This window comes from Protopterus annectens, chromosome 2.part1, assembly GCF_019279795.1.
Source record: "Protopterus annectens isolate FY-2018-M chromosome 2.part1, PAN1.0, whole genome shotgun sequence".
NCBI lineage: Eukaryota > Metazoa > Chordata > Ceratodontiformes > Protopteridae > Protopterus > Protopterus annectens.
This window is the reverse complement of record NC_056729.1, coordinates 1,835,030,360-1,835,053,830: the sequence shown is the minus strand read 5'-3', so window position 1 is coordinate 1,835,053,830 and position 23,471 is coordinate 1,835,030,360. Positions and strand designations below refer to the sequence as shown.

General features: G+C 42.2%; 1 protein-coding gene across 3 annotated transcripts in view; it reads left to right on the top strand.

Annotated features, from left to right (window-relative positions):
- The window catches only part of AP2B1 (adaptor related protein complex 2 subunit beta 1), a 1,330,026-nt gene that overhangs the window by 519,565 nt on the left and 786,990 nt on the right, over window positions 1-23,471 (top strand). The gene's annotated exons all lie outside the window — the stretch shown is intronic.

The window sequence follows — 23,471 nt, the reverse complement described above, 5'->3', positions numbered from 1 at the left end:
GAGGGCAACTGGCATCTGGGGCAAGAAACACTGAGGAAAATGGCGTCGGCTGATGCCTTTATACCCGAAGACCAGCAGAGATGACGTCGGGTGAAGTGCGACATCAGCCGAAGCCGGACCCAGACTTTGGAATCCGGACGACCGAAGGGCTGCCTGACGACAGGACAACCCATTTGTTATGACTGCAGGTGCTATCCTGTTCGGACATCTACATTTATGGTAGGTACAAAACTGTACTATTTCTCTGAATCTAAAAAGAGATGTAGGGATTTTCTTCTTCTTCCTCAGCATAGGCCTTTGGCTATACCTCCTGTTCTAGACATTGTTGATGTTTTTTCAGAATCTAGTATGGCTCCTGATTCTCTGCCTCCGGCTCTTTGTAAGCCAGACAAATACTACAGGGTTCCTGACTCTCACAAATTCCTTTTCAAAAATCCTATTGCTGACCCTGAACCATTTCTCAGGGTCCCAAGGGCATTAAGGCCTCTACTGCTAAAAATCCTACCCCTTCTGATAGAGATTCCAGGGCGCTGGATAGATGGGGTAAGAAAGTTTACACTTCTGCAACTTTGGCAATCAGGGCTTTAAACTGTCAATTTCATATGCTTAAATATCAACAGCATATCATGGGACTACTTAAACAGAAAATGATGTTAATTTCTGACTGTGTGGAAAAGATTTACAGGATTTTTTACATTCAGCTGAACAAGTTGGAAAACATACTTTGCAATGTGGTTTTGATTCCTTGGAGGTCTCTTGCAGGGCTGCTGTAATTGGATCTGTGCTAAGAAGGCATGCTGGGCTCAAAGAGCAAACTCTGCCTGACCATGTTAAAGCATAATTGTTGGATGCTCCTTTACAACAGGACCATCTCTTTGGTAATAAGGCTGAAGAAGTGTTAAAAAAGATGGAAGATAAAGCTAAATCTATGCAAACTGTGAAAGATTTCTTACAAATGCAACCTCCAAGGTTTAGTAGGCACTGGCCTATTAAAAACGGTCTTTTCCAGTCCCTTTGGGAGCCACTCAAGTCAAATCCAGACATTCCAAAGGCTCCAGGTTTCAGTCACAAGGAACTTTTAGAACAAAACAATGGGGTGCCTCCACCTCCAAATCTGGAAACAACAAGGCACCTCCTTATGGTAAACAGCCTCAATGACTTCCCTCTACAATCACCAAGCACTTACCTTTTAGCTGCCCCTTTGGGGGGAAAACTGGCACTTTATGCACGAAACTGGCAACTTATTACCCAGGACAAATGGGTTTTAAATATAGTATCCCAGGGATACAGATTTCTTTTCCACACATTGCCAATCCCAACCGGATGTCCAGACATGCCCCCAAATCAGTGGGCAGAGGCCCAGAAACAAGTTCTGTCCCTCATGAACATGGGGGCTATTCAACCAGTACCAGAAGAGGAAAAGGGACAAGGTTTCTATTCAAGATTTTTCCTGGTACCCAGAAAAGACAAATCATGGTGTCCAATTCTGGACTTATCCACTCTAAATACATTTCTGGACATTCCAAAATTCAAGATGCTGACTCTTCAACAATTACTACCTATGCTAGGCAAAGATGCCTGGTTGGTAACTCTAGACTTAAGAGGCTTACCTGCATATCCCGATAAGGGAATCTTGTAGAAGATACCACCACTTTCAAAGCAGGCTACTTGTATTACCAGTTCTCAGCACTGCCCTTTGGCTTATCTACTGTGCCCAGGGTCTTCACAAAGTGCCTGGCTCCAGTAATTGCATTTTGCAGGCAAATAAATATTCAAATATATCCATACCTGGACGATTGTCTAATTCAGGCAGAAAACGAGGACATTCTTCTAAAGCATCTGGCGTTTGTAAAAAGGGTTCTAACTTGACTAGGGTACACCATAAACGAAAAGAAATCACAACTGGTACCCTCTCAAAAAATTACATTCCTGGGTGCAAGCTGGAATACAACTGCCCAGATGACTTGCCTTACGCCAGAAAAGCAAATTCAATTGGTGACTTACGTCAAACAGTTGGTCACAAAAACCTTGCTATCTGCAAGACAAATTCTGCAAGCCTTGAGGTTCATGGTCTCCTGCATTCTTCTAATTCCATATGCAAGACTGCATATGAGGAAACTTTAGTGGTACTTAAAAAGTTTATGGAGTCAACATTGTCACAGCCTGGAAACAATGATTCCTATCATACCTTGCCTGCAACTAGAGTTCCTTTGGTGGGCAGAGGCCTGCCACCAAAACAAGGGACTGCCATTCACTCCACCCCTGGCCGCCCAAACCCTAACTACAGACGTATCAGATTATGCTTGGGGGGCTCTTCTGGCAGGAAAGTGCATTCAGGACAAATGGAGCCCAAATCAAATGCACCTTCAGATCAATCAGAAAGAGATGCTAGCTGTACAGAATGCACTGACAGCCTTCAAGGACTACCTTCATCCAGGACATTAATGATAAAGACAGACAACACCACATTTATGTGGTACATAAACAAGCAGGGGGGGTATACATTCCTACCCCCTTTGCAGACTAGCCATGGCATTGTGGAGCACTGCCTTGACCTACGAAATACAACTACAAGCTCAATTCCTGCCAGGAAAGCTAAATTCTCTGGCAGACGAACTAAGTAGAAATCTTATGGACCCACACGAATGGAAACTGGAATCACAAATTTTCAACATGTTGACTCGCAAATGGGGGAGTCCAGACATAGATCTTTTTGCCTCACCCCAGAACTATCAGTTGGCAAATTCTGCACAGGAATTCATCACAAAAAAGCTTGGAAAGTGGATGCTGTATCATTTAGCTGGAAAAACCTGTCAGTCTATGCTTTTCCCCCCTCTGCCTCTGCTCTCCAACGTTCTACTAAAAGTCAGACAGGAAAAAACAAAAATTATTCTGATTGTTCCAGACTGGCCTCGCCAACACTGGTACCCACTCCTGCGCAATGTGTCACACTTTCCTCTGTGGCACCTGCCTCAGACACCTTATCTACTGTCTCAGCAGAACTACCAAATTCTGCACGCTCAGCTTCAAACTTTGAATCTTGCAGCCTGGCTAATCATCTAATTTCACCCTTGGCATCCCTCAGCAAACCTGTGATGGGTGTCATTTTGGAGGCTAGAAGGCCTAGCACTAAAAAATCTTATGCTGACAAATGGAAAAGATTCTGTGCCTGGAACCAGTCACAAGGAATAAGCACAGCAATGCCCAATATTCCTCAGAATCTGCAATACTTAACTGAGATGCTTCACAAGGGCCTATCTTTTTCTTCCATAAAAATCCATCCCTCTGCCATCTCAGCTCATTACAACACAACCTCCCCTCTTCCCTCATCCTCTACTAAAGCAGCATCTCAGAGGGGCCAAAAACTTGACCTCCCATGAGAGCGCCAACCCCTGCGTAGGACCTCAATTTTGTTTTGGAAAAACTCACTCTCCCTCCTTTTGAGCCTGCTGCTACTGCAGACCTAAAATTTCTCTCCTGGAAAACAGCTTTCCTTTTTAGCAGTCACTTCAGCTGGAAGGATTTCTGAATTACAGGCTCTTATGGCCATGGAGCCTTTCATTATTTTTCATGCGGACAGGGTGTCTCTCAGGACCAATCCACCTTTCTTGTCTAAGGAGGTATCCAGTGTGGCTCTTAATCAGACCATTCATCTGCCAACTTTCTTTCCCAAGCCACAGAACAAGGGTGAGTGGATTCTGCATTCATTGGATGTACACAGAGAACTTAGATTTTACTTAAACAGGACAAAATCTCTAAGAAAATCTGAACAACTGTTGGTGGCATTTGCAGCAGGGGCAGAGGGAAAGGCTTTTTCAAAGCAGACTATTTCCAAATGAATAAGCCATTGTATTCATTTCTGCTATAATGCACCATGGTAAACCTATCCCCAAGGGGATCAGATCTCATTCCACCAGGGCTACATCTACTTCTGCAGCCTTTCTCAGAGGGGTTCCTACCAGAGACATTCTAGAAGCTGCTACCTGGAGCTCAGTTCATACGTTCACCAGATATTACCATTTACCCGTCTTCTCTAAATCCAGAGATGGCTTTGCCACTGCTGTCCTGCAGGGCCTTATAGGTGCTCCTAATGCTGTATAAATCCATCCTCCCAACCACAGCTTTGGGAATCTACCCAAATGTGTAATGACTGCAACAGTGAAACACGAAGAACATAGTTCAGTTGTGTACACTTACCATAAATATAGATGTTCGAGTGTATTCACTGTTGCAGTCCTGGTTACCCACCCTCCAGCCCCCTGTTTTTCTCTTACTATACCTCTACTTTCTTTTACTATGCTTAAAAGCCTTTTTGGTGTATTTGCTTTTGTTTGGAGGTATATTTTTTGTGTTTTAAATTATATACACACATATATATTTTGCTCCCCATTTGGGGGGCACCTGACATCTGGGGCAAGAAAAACTGATGTAATGGCATCAGCTGCATGTTTTATAACCTGACGACCTGACATCATGGAAGAGGGGACAGCAACCAACACAGGACCCATGACTTTGTTAATCAGGCCGACTGAGGGCAACCTGCCAGCAGATTACCCCAAATGTAATGACTGCAACAGTGAATACAGTTGAACATCTACATTTATGGTAAGTGTACACAACTGTACTTTTCTTGAGCTTCCTCTGCTTCATCATCATCCCTTTCCACTTTGCATTATGGCTTTCTGTTTGTACTTTGTATAGGAGCCTTAACTGTGTAGCTGTGAAATACCCCTTCAAATTAGGTAATCCCAAACCACCTTTGTTGTATTGGAAGGATCAATTTATCTCACTTGACACTTGCCCTTTTCTCATACCAGATAAAATCCTTCTTCAGCTTTTTATTAATTGCAATCCACAACTTATCCTCTGGCTGATAAAAATATGCCTGACCTGTGTATAAAATTAAGGGGGCTAAGAACATTTTCACTACTTGTATCTTTCTATCCATATCTGTAAAACAGAGGTTCCAGTTTCTCAGTTTTTGTATTGTCTTTTTTTAGTCTCTTCCCACATATCCTTATCTGCCATAACAGAATCCTTTCTAATCCATACTGCTGAGTACTTTGTTTTATCCTGTCCCCATAAATATGGGTATTGCTGAGCCAATTTCTGTTTGGGTACATAGTTTACAGCTATTACCTTTGTTTTATCTTCATTATTTTTGTATCCTGAAAAGAGTAAAAGATTTGCAAGTGTCGCAGAATGTTCCACAGCACTAAAATGTCCTTTTTTGTTTTTATCAGATATAAAACAGTATCATCTGCAAATGAAGCCAACTTTTCTTGATTACCATACCAGTTATATTCTTGAATTTCTGAGTCCCTTATTTTCTTTGCCAGTGGTACTAAATGTAACACAAATCTCAAAGGGGAAATAGGACATCCCAGCCTAGTTCGATTGCTCAAACAGAACTTATCAGAGAGGACCCCCCACAACTATAGTTTTTGTTTCCAATCCCTCATATATCCCGCCTCATCAACCTTATAATTTTATCAGGGAATCCCAAGTGCTTCCATTGCCCTACTCCTAAAATCCTAGCTTACTCTGTTAAATGCTTTCTCTGCATTAAGACTCACCAACAACAGTAGTATTTTCTTCATTCTGCTTTCCTCTGGATTATCATTGTTCTATTATTGTCAAATGTTTGCCTCCCCTCCACAAAACCGCCATATCTGTCAATTTTGGCATCACCTTTGCCACTCTTTTTTTTTTTTTTTCTTTTTTTTTTTTTTTTTTTTTTTTTTTAGCCATTCTAGACAAAGTTTAGAATCAAATTGGGCCTATGTGAAGTGGATGAAATAGACCTTTATCATCTTTAGGTATTACAACCACCACTGCTTTCTTCCAGGATGTTGGTGCTTCTCCTCCTTTTTAAATACTGTTGAACAAAACCTTCCAGATCTTTATCACTTTCTTCCTTTCTAGCTTCCAAACTTCCACAGAAGAATGCTGTCTATTCCTGGGGACTTTCCTGTAGATTGGGTATATATCACCATTGTTATTTCATCTCCTCCTATCCTAATTGTTAGTAGTTGAGCCTTATCTACTTGTAACCTTGGCATATTTAATTATCCCATAAACATTTTCATTTGTATTTTTCTTGATTTCTGCATTTCTCTGCTTTATACAGATTTTCATAATAATTCTGAAATATTTCTTATACCGCTACAAAATCTTTGGTTATTTTCCTTGTTATAGCTTGGCAACAACCCTTTCTACTTTCTGTTGCCTTGCCTGAGCTGCTGTGCTGAAAGTTTTTAAGCCTGAAGTTATCAAAAAACAGTTGCTTAACGGCAGTCTTTCTAAACTCCTGCATATTATTCAGGTACTCCCTTATTGTAATTGCTCTTCCTCAGATTTCCCTTTTCAGCAATACTTTAAAGTTTGTCACTATCTTTAAATAATTCCTGTTACTTCTTAACCACATTTCCATTTCTTTTATTTCCACCGTATTTTTAAACTCCACTTTAATTTTATTTCACTCCCTAGCTATATTTTCAGTAGAAATTTGTCTTCTCTAATAACTCATGAATAATTTCCACTACCCAGTCCCTTAAATTCTTCTCTTTTTAAACAGATAAGTGAAGCGCCAGAGTGTCATTTTTTATTTTATTGCCCTGTATTTTTATTTTAGTTATTAATGGTGCGTGATCTGAAGTAATTATGGGATTCGTATCAAAACTTTGAATTAAATGCCCATCCCTGTGAAATATAAATTTTGACAAGCCTAGCCCACGTTTTATACCTTGGGGATTAATATGTAAATTCTCTTTGAACTCCTACTGCTAAATTCACATCTTCCATACAAAATAATTTCATAAATTTCTTCAAAAATCTACCCTTGTAGGGAGTTATATTTTCCCATCTGCTCCCCTCAGATTCATCCTCATTGTTGCAATTCAAATTCCTACCTATAAATAATATTCCCTGCTGAAAGATGATTATTTTCCCTGAATTTTCGTATGCTCCATTGTAGTAGTTTTAGGTTGAATATAAAAACATGCAAGTGTAATCCTCCTCCCTTGCCAGTAGTCCCTTAGTACTACAAATATACCATTATTGTCTTTTTTTCCCCCTCTTCTATCACTATTGGAGCTGCTCTCGCAATTAATATAAGTACTTCCCTTTTTATTTGTCCCAGATATTCCGCTGAATAACCATCTTGAACTCCTTTTTTTATCAAATTCACATGCTCTTTTCTTTCTAACGATGTCTCCTGTAGCATAGCTATTTTCACTCTGCATTTTTAATATAGTTCAGCATTCTTTCTTTTTTATATATGTCTGCGAGGCCCTTCACATTTAAAGATAATATGGACAGCGACATGACAAGACGTTATTCCCACATGCTGTATATAATAGTTTTTTTTTAAATGTTTAATTTCAGCTTTTGTGTTACATGCATACACTGTTTGGCTGATTGATCTTTTATACAGTTGTTTCTTGACATATCCATTTGAATCTATGTCACATCATACAAAATGTTTTGTTTGATTGAAAACCCTCAAACAAAAATGCAAACATACCTCCAGAACGCCCCCTAAAACCTATTAACATAATAGCACACAAAGCTGTATACATCTTCAAGTAATGAACTAATAGGAACAATTGTCCTAGACTTACTGCTACATTCCCATGCTTGAATCGACCTATAATGAAGGTTATCCATGCTAAGATGCATGATACAACCTGTGCTTCTACTTCCATTAAGTGCTCTCTTTTTTGTCTTATATTTGTTTCTCTCCCAGATGAAGCAAACTTGAATACTTTCAGAAAACAGTAACTCTTAGCCATTGAAAGAAAGAAGTATTCTGTTTTTATTGCCCCCTTATCTGATTTTCTCCATAGAAGTATGAGAACCAGATGCACAGTTGCATTCAACTACACATATTGCACTGTAACCATTTTTGTGCTATAGGGAAACACTATTCAGTCTTCATTGTATTCTGTGTTCTTTTATTTATCTGCTTCCTCTTAAAGTTATGTTATTAAATCAAGAGAAGACCCTTAATCCAGTCATTCCCCTATGCAAAAATAAAAAGCATATCAATTTTCTTGTATCATGCTGTTTGGTTTAGGCTTTCTTATGGTTTTACATTGCAATGCCTGCGTTTCTTAAAACTGAACAAGAAAGAAAAGACAACCTGTTTACTTTAGTGTCTCTATTGCAGACAAAAATAGCTGAAAACGCTTTGCTTAATAGCATGCATTACATGCCATGTAATATAAAAATACTGTTAAGAACCTAACTATTGTTTACCGTTAACTCTTTGCTTCCTCGTCCTCCTCCTAAATGTTCTTCTAAACATTAATGACATGAAGTAGGGCATATGCTTTGGAGTCCCCTATAAGTTTAATGAAGCTAAAAGGTCCAACATTTGCAGGTTTTCTTGTTCCATCAGAATTCTACTAATGTAATTAATGCCCTGTAATCCCGCATTTCTTCATCAATTTCTGAGTTTTTGGTTTTCTTCTTGTTCATTTACATCTCCCAGATCCACTCTCTGTTTCATTTCCAAATGTACTCTTGGTTCTTCTAGTCAGTTATTGTGCTTTTTCTGTCTGTTGAGCGTTTTCCTTTGGAACATTGGAAAAGGTTTCAACTGCATAGTCTGTAAATGGGCTTTATTATCAGAAGAATAAAGAGCATAACCTCATTCTGTTTGCTGACTCAGTTTTTGTTGGGCAAACTTTTGTATTTCTTCCTTACCATGTTCTGCAACAAAGAATGATTTTGACCCTCCAGGAAAAAATATTCTGATAATAGCTGGATACAACTTGAATTTTACACCTGCTTGTCAACCTTCCTTGACTGCTGTAATAAATGTACTCCCCTTCTGCCTGGTGTACAGTAATCATTTTCCATAAACACTCTAGTGTATCCCACTTTTAGTACTTTTTCTTCTGCCACAGTCTTGTCAAAATCAACTCTTTCCTGCTGGTAGGATTGCATTTTTACTTGGGCTACTTTGTTGTGGCCAGGTTTGGAGCATTCATATGATGTGCTGTTTCGATTTACAACTCCTGCTGTGGAATACTAGTCCACTTGCTTATTTGTGCTTTCATAAAATTAATAGTCTGTTCCTTCCAGTTTCTCAGGTACAGCAGAAAATCTTACATTTTCCCTAAGTGTTGTGTCCTCTAATTCTACCAATTTTTGAAACATCTCTTGAGCAGTCTCACATTCAGCCAGCCTTCATTTCAACTTTTGATTTTTACAATTGTATCAGTAGATCTGAACTTCTCTTTAAAGATTCTTCCATTTTTTCCAGCCTTTTGTTATTTAAGTTGATCTACTCCTTCAGTATTTTCTTTTTTTTAATCCACTCTGAGCACATTTAATTTATTTTTACCTCTAGATTACAGGAAGTCATGTTTTGTACCAAAGCTGGAGCTTGAAAAACTTTTTGATGAACAGATGGAGGATTCTTCCCAGCCAGTGTTTTTTCCTCACCTTTTATTATCGTTTCTTTCAGGTTCTCTGAGGAATGTCTTTGAGGGAGTGCACTTACTAGCCAGTTACTGAAATTTACCCAGACAGGCAGATTCACTGGCTCTTTTTTTGTTTCTGTTTTCACACTGGGAGAGATGAAATTAAGTTTTCCTCAGTGCACAACCATCTTGGAAATCCTACACCAGGGAACCTTGTCCCTCAGTCTGGAGGACAGATGCTTTCTTCTTCCAGTAGACAGAGAAATATCTTTGTTTTTCCCCTCCACTACTACTTTCAAAAATTCTTAAAAGCATGCAAGGAAGTGACCAAACTCATTTGACTAGCCCCTTTTGGCTTTGACAATATTTGTATCCTCTGCTATTTCATCTGACAAAGGGAAATTATAGGAAATTCCTCTGCATCTGGACCTGAACACTTAACCAAAAGGATTGTACCTTCACCCAAATCTTTCCTTACTCAGCTTGACTCTGTAAATGGTAGGATTTTACTCCCTCAAAGACAGCTGTTCTCTGAGAAGGTTGTTCAAGTACTACAGGAAGCTAGGAGACCCACTGCTAGAAAATGTTACACAGCAAAGTGGAAAAGGTTTTCTTATTGGTATCGCAAGCACAGTCAGGACCCACTCATTACAAGTTCCTGTCATCCTGCAATTTCTTACAAATTACTTCATGCCTGCCTGTGTCTCAACCCCCTGCTTATGGCTAGAGCATAAGTCAGGCTTTTCCCAAGGGAGTTCTGCGCCTTAACCCACCAAGAAGCCCCATATCTCCCCCTAAGGATCTTAATTTTGTGCTGGAAAAGATTACTTTGCCCCCCTTTGAACCACTATCTTCTACCTGTTTAAAATTCTGCACTTGGAAAACTATACTCTTGGCTCACACCTCTGCTGGGAAAGTTTCTGAGTTACAAGTTCTCATGGCCATTCCACTTCTTACTTCCTGCAAGGATAGGGTGACTCTTGGGGCTAATCCACCCTCCATGACTAAGGTAGTGAATGAGCTGTCCTTCAGTCAGGTTAGTCACCTATCGCCTTCCTTTTCCCATTCACCAAAATAGGGGAGGAATAATCTTGCATTCTCTAGACATTCACAGACAACTGAGATTTTTATCTGGACAAAACTTAAACCTTCAGGAAGACTGACCAGGTATCTGTATCTTTTATGAGCCCTAAGTTGGGCCAGCCAGTCTCCAAACAAAGTATTGAAATTGGGATCTCTAAGGCCATCTCCTTCTGCTGTTCGTACTATGGCAAGTCCCTTGCCTTCTTGCCCAAAAACTAATTCCACTAGGGCAGTGGTTTCCTCAAGGGCCTTTCCCAAGGGAGTAGACACTAGGTCTGTTTTGGAAGCTGCTACTTGGTCCCCTGTACACACCTTCACCAAACACTACAAAATGGTTGCCTTCTCCATGTCCAGGGCTGCCTTTGCTAGGTCTGTCCTGTCTGGACTGCTAGACAGCTCTTCTACTCAGTAGCCATCCACCGCTCTCTCTATGCTCTGGGAATCACCAGTATGTCAGCAAAACTGCAAGAATAATTTCAGTCTGGACACAGTGCAGTTGTGTAAGAACTTACCATAACAGTAGATGTCCTACTACTGTTGCAGTATTCCTTCCCAACCTCTGTACCCTGTTCTCTGGCTTCTTCCTCTCCTCTCTGCTTTAACCTGTACTCTGCAACATGATAATGGGGGAGTTTATTAACTTTTATTCCAGCTACACCCCTCCCAGCTAACCAGTCTCCCTCTATCAGTAGCCTTTATGCCATAGCTTGCAGGTAGTCTGAGGTACATGCTCGTTTGTACTTCTGTATACCCCTACAGTTAAGAGCTGAGGCCATGCGTTGGACATTCAGCTTCAGAAAGGTAAATTTCTGGTACCCCAGCTGAACATCAGCGGTGAGAACCCATATGTCAGGAATACCGCAGCAGTGATCAGTGGGACATCTACTGTTATGGTAAGTTCTTACATTAAATTGGTAAAGTATAGTTACGCATCTTTGAGGAAAGGTCACAGTAATAGTAAAACAAGATGTTCATCATGTTTCACTGTTGCAGTCATGACTGTAGGGTTCTCCCTTGCTGGCAGGCAGTCCTCGGTCAGCCAGAATCCCAAAGTCTGGATCCAGCGTCGGCTGCACAGCCATGCTCCCTGACGTCAGAGCGCCAAGAGTACAAAGCTGACAGCCGATGCCATGTTCTCCAGTCTTTCTTGCCGTGCGGTGATAGTTCGCATTTGCCGGTCGGCTGACTCCTGACAATTTTTTCTAAATGTACTTCAGTCCGAAGACTTTCTTCTCCTACTCAAAGCTAAGTACCCCGTTGGGGAAACTTTTTTCTTGCTCCAGTCCAATGTCAGAAAAAGTTAATAATTGTATTTCTTGTGGGAAGCAAATATCTCATAAGGATTTTCATTCTTACTGTATTCCTTGCTTAGGCCCTGACCATGATGTAGCTAGTTGTCGGTTTTGTGCTAGATTCAATCAACGTACAATTAAACGAAGGTACGATTTTGCATTTCATTACTTCGGTAGGCGTTTTAATTACAAAATGTCATCGGATTCGGTTCCGGCTACAGGAGTTCACAAACGATACAAGGATAAAGACAGGCCTTCGAGGTCCAAATTGGACGATATTGTACAAGCAGAGCCAGCTTCAGGTTCGGCCGTCGTCAGTGAGGCGCTTTTGCAGCCCCTGTCGTCGGCCATTTCGGAACCGATGGCCGAAACGGACTTCCACGAGGAGCCAACTAGGCCTTTGAATATTTCTGTTGCAAGACCTTCGGAAACACTCCTTTGGATGGGTCCGGAGCCGCTGTGCAGGTACCGGCTTCCGAAGGGGTTTTCAGGCCTACTCATCTTCTGATAAAGACAAAGGCAAAGACTCCTTCCAAATCAAAGACTACAGCCCAGGCCTTTTCTGATCTGGCACCCAAGTCTCAGAAACAATTACTTAAGATGGCGGAGGACTTACTTACTGTGATTAGGGGTTCACATCCCCCTCCAGATAAAAGGCCTAGGCAGGAAGTGTATTATGACTCCTCTGATCAGGCTTCTGTTTCTTCAGTTTCTTCTTCTGACCAGGAATATTCTTTCCCTCCTTATGAGGATTCTGATGCTGAGGAATCCATTCCTTCAGCTTCTCCCCCTGAGGATTTATCTTTTGGGGGAAACTTTACATGAAATGAGGGAACATTTTCACTGGGAAGGACAGGAGTACTCGGAATCTAGGAAGAAACTTCGGGATTTTCTTCTTCTCCCCCAACATAGACCCCTGGCTATCCCCCCTATTTTGGATATTGTGGATGATGCTTTTTCGGAGGCTAACTTAACTCCTGACTCTTTCCCTCCTGCTCCTGTTAAGCCAGACAGATGTTATAGAGTTCCTGATTCCCACCAATTTTTATACAAGAATCCTACTGCTGATCCTGAAACCATTTCTCAGGGCTCTAAGGGGATTAAGGCCGCTACTGCTAAAAAACTCATTCCCACTGAGAAGGATTCCAGATCTTTAGAAAGATGGGGCAAAAAAGTGTACACTTCTGCTACTTTATCTATTAGGGCTTTAAATTGTCAATTTCATATGCTGAAATACCAGCAATTTCTTCTGTCTGTTTTGAAACAAAAGCTAACTTCCATTTCCGCCTGTGCAGATAAGGAATTACATGATTTAATGCATGCCACTGAACAAGTTGGGAAGCATGGTTTACACTGTGGATTTGATGCCTTGGAGGCTTCTTGTAGGGCTGCTGCCTCTGGTACAGTCATTAGAAGGCATGCTTGGTTAAAGGAACAAAACTTGCCAGATCAAGTAAAAGCTAAGTTATTGGATGCTCCTGTTGAGCATAATGTTTTGTTTGGACCTAAGGCTGAAGAGGTGATTAAGAAGATGGAGGACAAGGCAAAATCCATGCAAATGGTTAAAGATTTCTTGCAAGTACAGCCACCCAGATTTAGTAGGAATTGGCCTACTAAAAATTGGTCCTTTCCCAATTCAGACAGGCCTCAGAGGGGTAGATACAGACGCTCCCGAGGAAGGCCTCAAACGCAAGCCTCTTATAGACCAAGACAGTGGGCTGCTTCCACCCCTAGGGGAGGAGAGGACAGGTCGCAAGCTCATAGAAAACAGGCTCAATGACTCCCTCGGTTGGGCTGCAGGAACTTCTTGCCTGGAAGCCCCTCTCGGAGGAAAACTTTCTCTTTTTCACTGAAATTGGACTCGTATAACCCAAGACAAGTGGGTTCTGGATGTGGTTTCAAGAGGTTACAAATTCCATTTTCATACACTACCAAGACCAAGCGGATGGCTGGATCTTCCAAAACATCAGTGGTTAGAGGCCTTAAACCAGGTGGAAACTCTCTGGGCTATGAAAGCCATAGAACTGGTTCCACTTTCAGAGATGGGACGAGGTTTTTACTCGAGGCTCTTTCTAGTCCCCAGAAAGAAAAATTCATGGAGAACCCATTCTGGATCTGTCAGTCTTTAACACTTTTCTCGAAATACCAAAATTCAAGATGCTTACTCTGCAGCAGCTACTCCTAATGCTGACCAAAAATGCATGGATGGTAACTCTTGATTTAAAGAGGCATATTTACACATTCCCATCAGGCAGGAATGCAGAAAATACCTCTGGTTCAAGGCCGGATCAAGGCACTATCAATTCTCTGCACTGCCCTTTGGATTGTATACTGTGCCCAGGGTCTTCACCAAATGCCTGGCTCCAGTAGTAGCTTATTGCAGACTCAAGGGAATTCAAATTTACCCTTATCTGGACGACTGTCTTATTCAGGCAGACAGCAAGGATGTCTTACTCCAGCATCTAGAATTTGTTCAAAATCTTCTCAAGTTCCTGGGATTCGCTGTAAACATAAAAAAGTCAAATTTGATACCCTCACAACAGATAACCTTTCTGGGTGCTCTTCTAAACACAACTACCCAGATGGCATTTCTGACATCCGAAAAACAATTACAGCTGGCTTCAACTTTCAAAACCTTGGCAACTTTAACTCGGCTATCTGCAAGGAAATTCCTGCAGGCTTTGGGTTACATGGCCTCCTGCATCCTTCTCGTACCATATGCAAGACTACATATGAGGAAAATACAGTGGTACCTAAAAAGTGAATGGTCTCAGCATTGCCACAGTTTAGACATACAGATCACCGTCCTGCCTTGTCTTCAAAAGGAATTCCTTTGGTGGTCCAAGGCATGTACTCTAAACATAGGAAAACCTTTCACTCTGCCTCCAGCCACTCAGATAATAACCACGGACGCTTCAGATTATGCATAGGGAGCCCATTTTCAGGGCAACTGTCTGCAGGGCCTTTGGACAAAGGATCAGAAGCACCTGCATATCAATTTAAAAGAAATATTAGCCATTCAGAACGCTCTATGGGCTGTCAGGAATCTTCTACAACCAGGACAGCTACTGATTCGGACAGACAACACCACAGTTATGTGGTACATAAACAAGCAAGGGGGATCTCATTCCTATCCCCTTTGCAGTCTAGCCATGAATCTATGGAACACAGCTCTAGCTTGCAAACTGGACCTTCAAGCTCAGTTTCTACCAGGGAAGCAAAACTTCCTGGCAGACAGTCTGAGCAGAAACCTGTCGGACCCACACGAATGGATGCTGGATACCAAAATATTCAGGATGATTACAGCAGTCTGGGGATGCCCTCACATAGACCTCTTCGCATCCCACCTCAATCATCAACTACAGATTTTTTGCACCAGGACATTCCACGAACTAGCTTGGAAAGTGGATGCACCATCATTCAGTTGGAGAAACCTCTCGGGGTATGCCTTCCCACCTCTACCTCTTCTTCCACGGGTGTTATTAAAGATCAAACAGGACAAGCCCAAGATGATAATTTTGCTGGCCCCAAATTGGCCTCGATAGTTTTGGTACCCAACACTGAAAAACCTTTGTCTGGAGCCCCCTTGGGTATTACCACAGATTCCGAACCTTCTGTCCCAACACCAGGGTCAGGTTCTGCACTCCCATGTCCAAACTCTCAGCCTGGCGGCCTGGTTAATCCAGGGTCTTTGATTCATTCTCTTCTACCCAAGCAGGTTATGTATGTCATTTTACAAGCCAGACGTCCTAGCACTAGAAAATCTTATGCAGGAAAATGGAAAAGATTTTGCTCCTGGATGCAGGCACAGGATTCAGATCCTCTTATCCCTAACATTCCTCTGATTTTATGTTACCTGATGGACCTCTTACATAAGGGTCTCTCTTTCTCTTCCATAAAGATCCATGCCTCTGCTATTTCTGCTCATTATAATACAGACCCTCCAATCTTTTCCCATCAGCTCATGAGACAGTTTCTCAGAGGAGCTAAGAAATTAAGGCCCCCTAGATCTCCTCCCATTCCTGCTTGGGATCTCAACTATGTTTTGGAAAAACTCACCTTACCTCCTTTTGAGCCTGCTGCCACATCTGACATCAAGTTTTTATCTTGGAAGACAGCCATCCTGTTAGCTCTTACCTCTGCCAGGAGAGATGTTCTTCATCTCACATTGCTGCAGTCCTTACTTATGGGTAGTCCGCTGTCCTCGGTCGGCCCGAATACCAAAGTATTAGGCTGACGTCGGTCATGGGCGCCTAGATCTGACATCAGAGCATCAGGGTATAAAGGCGCATGACCGACGTCATTTCCTCAGTCTTTTTTGCCGCATGGTCCGATGCAGAAGCAGCGTTGCAAGTGCCGTTCGGCGTTCTGAAATTTTTCGTTTTCGGAGTTTCAGACCGATACCAAGTTGGGCTAAGTACCCGTTGGGAATATTTTTGTTTTTCTTGCCTCAGTTACTTACGGATGTCAGAAAAAGTGAATAATTGTATTTCTTGTGGGAAACAGATACCGCATAGGGATTACCACTGCTTTGTATTCCTTGTTTGGGACGGAACACGGCGTAGTGGTGTCGATTTTGTGCTAGGTTTAATAAGCACACTATAAAGCGGAGGTTAGATTGCGCTAGGTTAGTCTTTGGCAAGAGGTGTAATTATAATATGCCGTTGGATGTTCCGACGCCTGCTTCTACTAAGAAGCGCAAAGACAAATCTTTAAAGCCTAGGCAGGATGATTTGTCTGTTTGGACGCCGGACCTTTAGAAGCTACAGCTGAACAGGTGGATCCGGCTGAAGTTTCTGTTGAGTCCCAGGGGGAAACTTTGATTTTACAGGATGTGGCCTCTCAGGAGGCAGGTCAGGCTGAAGGGGCCTCGCAGGTTACTATTCTCCCTTCTATGCCTAAGGTGGTTAGGCCTTCTGCTACTGTTTCTAAGGCTCCTTCTAAGGGCAGGTCTGTCTTGCCTTCCTCTGGTGTCAGTTCTGGTTCTTCAGGGTCTGTGCCTAAAAAGCACATGCTTAAAATGGCAGAGGATTTGATTACTTTAATTAGAGGTTCTATGCCCCCTCCTGATAAAAGGCCCAGGATGGAGCCAGAGTTGGAAAGTTTGGAGCAGGTCTCAGATGATTCAGAGTCTTCTGCTGAAGACATTCAAGATTTCCCTCCTTATTCTGATTCTGATGCAGAGGATTCCACTCCTTCTGCTTCTCCTCCAGAGGATTTTTCATTTTCAGAAACTCTGCATTCCATGAGGGAGCATTTTCAGTGGGAGGGACAGGATTACTCTGATTCACGGAAGAGACTTAGGGAGTTCTTGTTTTTACCACAGCATAGACCCTTAGCTATACCTCCGGTTTTGGATGTTGTTTCAGATGTTTTTTCGGAAGCTTCCCTTAATCCAGACTCTGTGCCTCCTGCCCCAGTTAAACCGGACAGGTATTACAGGGTGCCTGAGGCTCATAAATATCTGTATAAGAGTCCTAGGGCGGACCCAGAAACTATTAGTCAGGGGCCTAAGGGTGTTAGGGCCTCTGTTGTTAAGAATCCGGTTCCTCTGGATAAGGAAGCTAGAGCTTTGGATAGATGGGGTAAGAAGGTGTATACCTCTTCTACTTTAGCAATGAGAGCTTTGAACTGCCAGTTTCATATGTTGAAGTATCAGAATTTCCTCCTTTCTCAGCTAAGGTCTAAAGTGGATGCTTTGGCAGAGGGCATAGAGTGTAAAGAATTGCAGGATTTAGTGCATGTTTCTGAACAGGTGGTAAGCACTCTTTGCAATGTGGTTTTGATGCTTTACAGGCTTCTTCTAGGGTGGCTGCCACTGGTTCAGTTATTCGTAGGCACACCTGGCTTAAGGATCAGAATTTGTCTGAGCATGTTAAGTCTAGAATTCTGGATGCCCCTTTACAGTCTGAAGTTTTGTTTGGTCCTCCTGTGGAGTCAGTCTTAAAGAAAATGGAAGACAAGGCTAAGTCTATGCAGACTGTTAAAGATTTTTTGCAGGTACAACCTCCAAAGTTTAGTAGAAATTGGCCTACTAAGGGGTGGACGTACCCTTCTTCTGATTCTCAGTCTAGGGGTAGATCTAGGCGTGGTAGGGGCAGAGCTCAGAGTACTTTCAGGCCGAGACAATGGAGTTCGCCTGCTCAATCTGCTGGTGAGGGCAGGGGCCAGTCCTTTCGTAAACAGGCCCAATGACCTACATTTTCAGCTGCCAGATTCTTCTTGCCTGGCAGCTCCTTTGGGAGGAAAGTTGGCTCTTTTCAAGCAAAATTGGCATTTAGTCACCCAGGACAAATGGGTATTGGACATTATAAACCGAGGTTACAAGTTCTATTTCCATACCATGCCTCCTTTCAAAGGCATGCCAGACGTCCCTCCTCGGCAAAGGATAGAGGCTCGCAGACAAATTTCTTTACTTCTTCAAATAGGAGCTATACAGCCAGTTCCTCTATCAGAAGTGGGCCTAGGATTTTTTTCCCGCCTGTTTCTAGTTCCAAAGAAGGGGAACACGTGGAGACCAATTTTGGATTTATCTATCCTCAACACTTACCTGGACATTCCAAAGTTCAAGATGCTGACTTTACAACAACTTTTACCTCTGTTGGGAAAAGATCACTGGATGGTTACTCTGGATCTCAAAGAGGCTTACCTTCATGTTCCTATCAGGCCCAGTTGCAGGAGGTACCTGCGTTTTCGGGCTGGAAATTTACATTATCAGTTCTCTGCATTGCCCTTTGGCTTATCTACTGCGCCCAGAGTGTTCACAAAGGTTCTGGCTCCAGTGATAGCATTTTTCAGACTAAGAGGAATACAGATTTATCCTTATTTGGACGATTGCCTGATTATTGCACAAGAAAAGGACGAACTTCTTCATCATCTGCAGTATGTGATGGCAGTGTTAAGATGCCTAGGGTATTCTGTGAACGAAACAAAGTCCAGTCTAGTACCCTCTCAGGACATGTGCTTTCTGGGTGTGAGACTGAATACAGCTTCCCAGATGGCCTTTTGACCCCGGACAAACAAAGAAGCCTTTCTCTTTATTTCCATCAAATGTCTCTACGGTCCAGGCTGACTGCAAGGACAGTCCTTCAAGCCTTGGGGTTCATGGCATCTTGTATTCTGGTGCTTCCCAATGCCAAATTGCATATGAGGAAGCTTCAGTGGTATCTCAAAAATGTATGGACACAGCACTGCCAAGATCTAGACACTGTCATTCAGATAATACCTTGCATTCGGAAGGAGTTTTTGTGGTGGGCTCAGGAATGTCACCTAAACAAGGGACTCTCTGTGACCCGGCCAGAGGCGAGTCAGATTCTAACAACAGATGCCTCGGACAAGGCTTGGGGAGCACACCTCAATGGAAAATGGGTGCAAAACACGTGGCCTGTCAAACTCCAAAATTTGCATATCAACTTGAAGGAAATGTTAGCAGTCCAGTTTGCATTGATGGCTTTCAAAGATTTACTGCACCCAGGGCAGGTGTTGATTCAAACAGACAACACTACTGTCATGTGGTACATCAACAAGCAGGGGGGAACCCATTCTTACCCTCTTTGCAGGCAAGCGATGATTCTGTGGGAAACTGCTCTCAATCTACACCTCAATCTTCAGGCAAGGTTTCTACCAGGAGCACAGAACTCCTTAGCAGATGTATTGAGCAGACAAATAGTGGATCCTCACGAGTGGAAATTGGATCCTCATGTATTTCAACAGTTGACAGTGTTATGGGGAACTCCAGACATAGATCTGTTCGCTTCTCCACTAAATTACCAGTTGCCAAAGTTTTGCACAAAAATGTTTCATCACACAGCTTGGAAGGTGGACGCTCTATCATTCAGTTGGAACAATCTGCATGTATATGCCTTTCCACCTCTGCCTCTTCTTCCCAAGGTACTCTTGAAGGCCAGACAAGACAAGCCAACCATGATTTTGATAGCACCGGATTGGCCTCGACAACACTGGTACCCACTACTGAGGAGCTTAGTACGAGAACCTCCATGGCCTCTGCCTTTGATTCTGCACCTTTTGTCACAAGAGGACAGTCACTTCCTCAATGTCAAGATTCAGTCTCTACATCTAACAGCCTGGCATATTCTGTTTTAGACTCTGGAGGGTCTCAGCTTCCACAACAAGTTTTGAATGTTATTTTGGAGGCCAGGAGGCCTAGTACCAGGAAAGTTTACGCTGATAAATGGAGGAGATTTTTATTTGGAGCAAAGGAAAGGACTTTGATGTCTCCAAACCTGATTTAAGTGTTGCTCTTCAATATCTTACTGAGTTATTGGACAAGGGTTTGTCTTTCTCCTCAATAAAGGTCCATGCTGCAGCCATTTCTGCTCACTATGATTGTGACCCTCCTTTATTCTCTCATCCTTGGTTTAAGCAATTTCTTAGAGGGGCAAAGAATATAAGACCCCACGTAGAGCTCCTACTCCTGCTTGGGATCTCAATTTTGTGTTGGAAAAACTTACTCTACAACCTTTTGAGCCTGTAGCTACTGCCGAGTTAAAGTATTTGTCATGGAAAACTGCTTTTTTGTTGGCCATTACCTCTGCAAGAAGGGTTTCTGAATTACAGGCCCTCATGGCAGTGGAGCCTTTCCTGATTTTTCATAAGGATAGGGTATCTTTGCGTACTAATCCTTCCTTTATGCCTAAGGTGGTTTCTAGTGTGGCCTTAAATCAAACTATTCATTTGCCTACTTTTTATGCAAACCCCCAAAATAAAGGGGAGAAAATTTTGCATACTTTGGATATTCACAGGCAGTTGCGTTATTATTTGAACAGAACCAAGGAGTTCAGACAGTCTCAGCAATTGTTTGTTTCTTTTGCTTTGAGGTCACAGGGTAAACCTGTTTCAAAACAAACTATTTCTAAATGGATTGGGTTTTGTATTTCTTTCTGTTATTCCCATCATGGTAAGGAGATTCCTGCTGGAATCAGGCCTCATTCCACTAGGGCTACTGCTACTTCTACGGCCTTTCTAAGGGGGGTAGCTACAAAAGACATTTTGGAGGCAGCTACTTGGAGTTCAGTGCATACCTTTTCTAAACATTACCACCTTCCTCTTTATTCTAAGTCTAGGGCTGGATTTGCCACTGCAATTTTACAGGGCATTTTAGCGGCCCCTAATGCTTTATGATTTTTACCATCCTCCCTTTCCCGTTGCTTTGGGATTCTACCCATAAGTAAGGACTGCAGCAATGTGAGATGAAGAACATAGTACAGTTTTGTACCTACCATAAATGTAGATGTCCGAAGATCCACATTGCTGCAGTCCAATTTACCCTCCCTCCTTCCCCACTGTAGTTAGACTTGGTGCTATGCTTTAGGTGATGGTTGTTGTTGGGCATGTTTTTGAGAGGTATTCTGTTTTTGGCTGTGGCCTTTCTGGTTTGGCCTTCTGACATCTGGGGCAAGAAAAGACTGAGGAAATGACGTCGGTCATGCGCCTTTATACCCTGACGCTCTGATGTCAGATCTAGGCGCCCATGACCGACGTCAGCCTAATACTTTGGTATTCGGGCCGACCGAGGACAGCGGACTACCCATAAGTAAGGACTGCAGCAATGTGGATCTTTGAACATCTACATTTATGGTAGGTACAAAACTGTACTTTTCGGAGTTGCAAGCTCTCATGGCTGTGGAACCTTATATTATTTTTCATCAAGACAGGGTGTCTTTGAGGACTAATCCTACTTTCCTGCCTAAGGTGGTTTCCAAAATGGCTTTAAATCAAACTATTCACTTGCCAACTTTTTTCCCCAGTCGTCAAAATAGGGGGGAAAGGATCTTGCATTCCTTGGATGTACACACACAACTACGTTTTTACCTGGACAGAACCAAGGACATTAGGAAATCAGAATAATTATTTGTTTCTTATGCCTCAAGTTCACAAGGTAAAGCCATTTCAAAACAGACCATTTCTAAATGGATTGCTCATGGAATCAGATTGTGCTATTCACACCATGGAAAGCAAATCCCAGGGAGTATAAGGACTCACTCTACCAGAGCTGCTGCCATTTCAGCTGCCTTCCTCAGGGGAGTTCCCACCAAAGACATTTTGGAAGCTGCTACTTGGAGTTCAGTGCATACTTTTTCCAAGCACTGCAATCTCCCTCTCTACTCTAAGTCTAGGGCAGGCTTTGCTTCTGCTGTCTTGCAGGGCCTTTTAGCCGCCCCCTCTACTTTATGACCACCTCCTTTTTATTCTGCTTTGGGATTCAACCCTACAGTCATGACTGCAACAGTGAAACATGATGAACATAGTACAGTTGTGTACACTTACCATAAATGTAGATGTTCGAGTGTCTTCACTGTTGCAGTCTGGGTTTCCCTCCCTCCTGTCCCCTCTTATTTTTTCTTTTGTGTGGCTCCCTTCTTCACCCTTCTTTTGAGGTGTATTTGCAAAGGGTATGGGATCTTACTCATTTTGGAACACCTGACATCTGGGACAAGAAAAACTGGAGAACATGGCGTCGGCTGTCAGCTTTGTACTCCTGGCGCTCTGACGTCAGGGAGCATGGCTGTGCAGCCGACGCCGGACCCAGACTTTGGGATTCTGGCCGACCGAGGACTGCCTGCCAGCAAGGGAGAACCCTACATTCATGACTGCAACAGTGAAGACACTCGAACATCTACATTTATGGTAAGTGTACACAACTGTACTTTTCAGCCATTTCTTTTGAAAGGGTGTATAGTTTAAGTATTTCTATAACCTACATCAGTATATGTCTTTCTAGTTTAATATATGCCTTTCTAGTGTAATAATAATAATAATAATGATGTTGATTTGTCATTATGAGGACTATAGAGTATTACATTCCTAAGTTCCTTTATAGACCAAAAAAAGACATGATCTTGCATACAGTGGTATTTCATACTGTAATGCAAATTCTCATGGGAAATGTATGAATGATAAATTAACCTCAGTGGCAGTTCCTTACCATTCTCCTTGCTACTCTTGTCTTTTTGATATGATTCCTGTTACTAAAATTGACAGATTGCATTGGGAATTGCAAGGCATTTAATTAGATTCACTGCCTTGCACTTTAATTGATTACTTTGTGACCTAAGGTTGATAATATGTAATACAGAAGAGTGCTGACTTCTTGATTTTGAAAGTGATATCTATTTCATGTTATTTTACCTTTTTTCCTCTTTGATTTTGTCTGAAGTCACTGCATTGGGTCAGTGTTTCAGTTAGTTAATTTTGGTGACTTTGTTAAGGTAGTATTGTTATCAGTACAAATTCAAATGGATTTCTGTGAAAGCCAAACAAACAGACAAATACATAATGTTTCACCCTTTGGTTTGTTTGTTTATTTCAATTAGTTGACCAGGTTGGAGGTCAGACTTGCTTCAGGCTATGCCTGGAAGTGATAATATAAGAAAATACATTTGAAGATTACAGTTAAAGTTTCATAGATTACAGTGACAAAGACTAGGATTATTGTATTATAGGTTCTGCCCAGGGCATTTACAAGCCTAGCCTATAGTTTATGTGCTTCGCCCTTTCAGTGACACTCTTGTAATCCCTAAGGTATATCTGCGATCTCTCATCCATTGGTCAAGATTTCTCTTGAACAAGGCCAGCAGATGCTCTGCCTGTATTGTAGTACATTAGTCTTCACTCAGTGAAAGATCAGTCTACAGTTATACAGCAA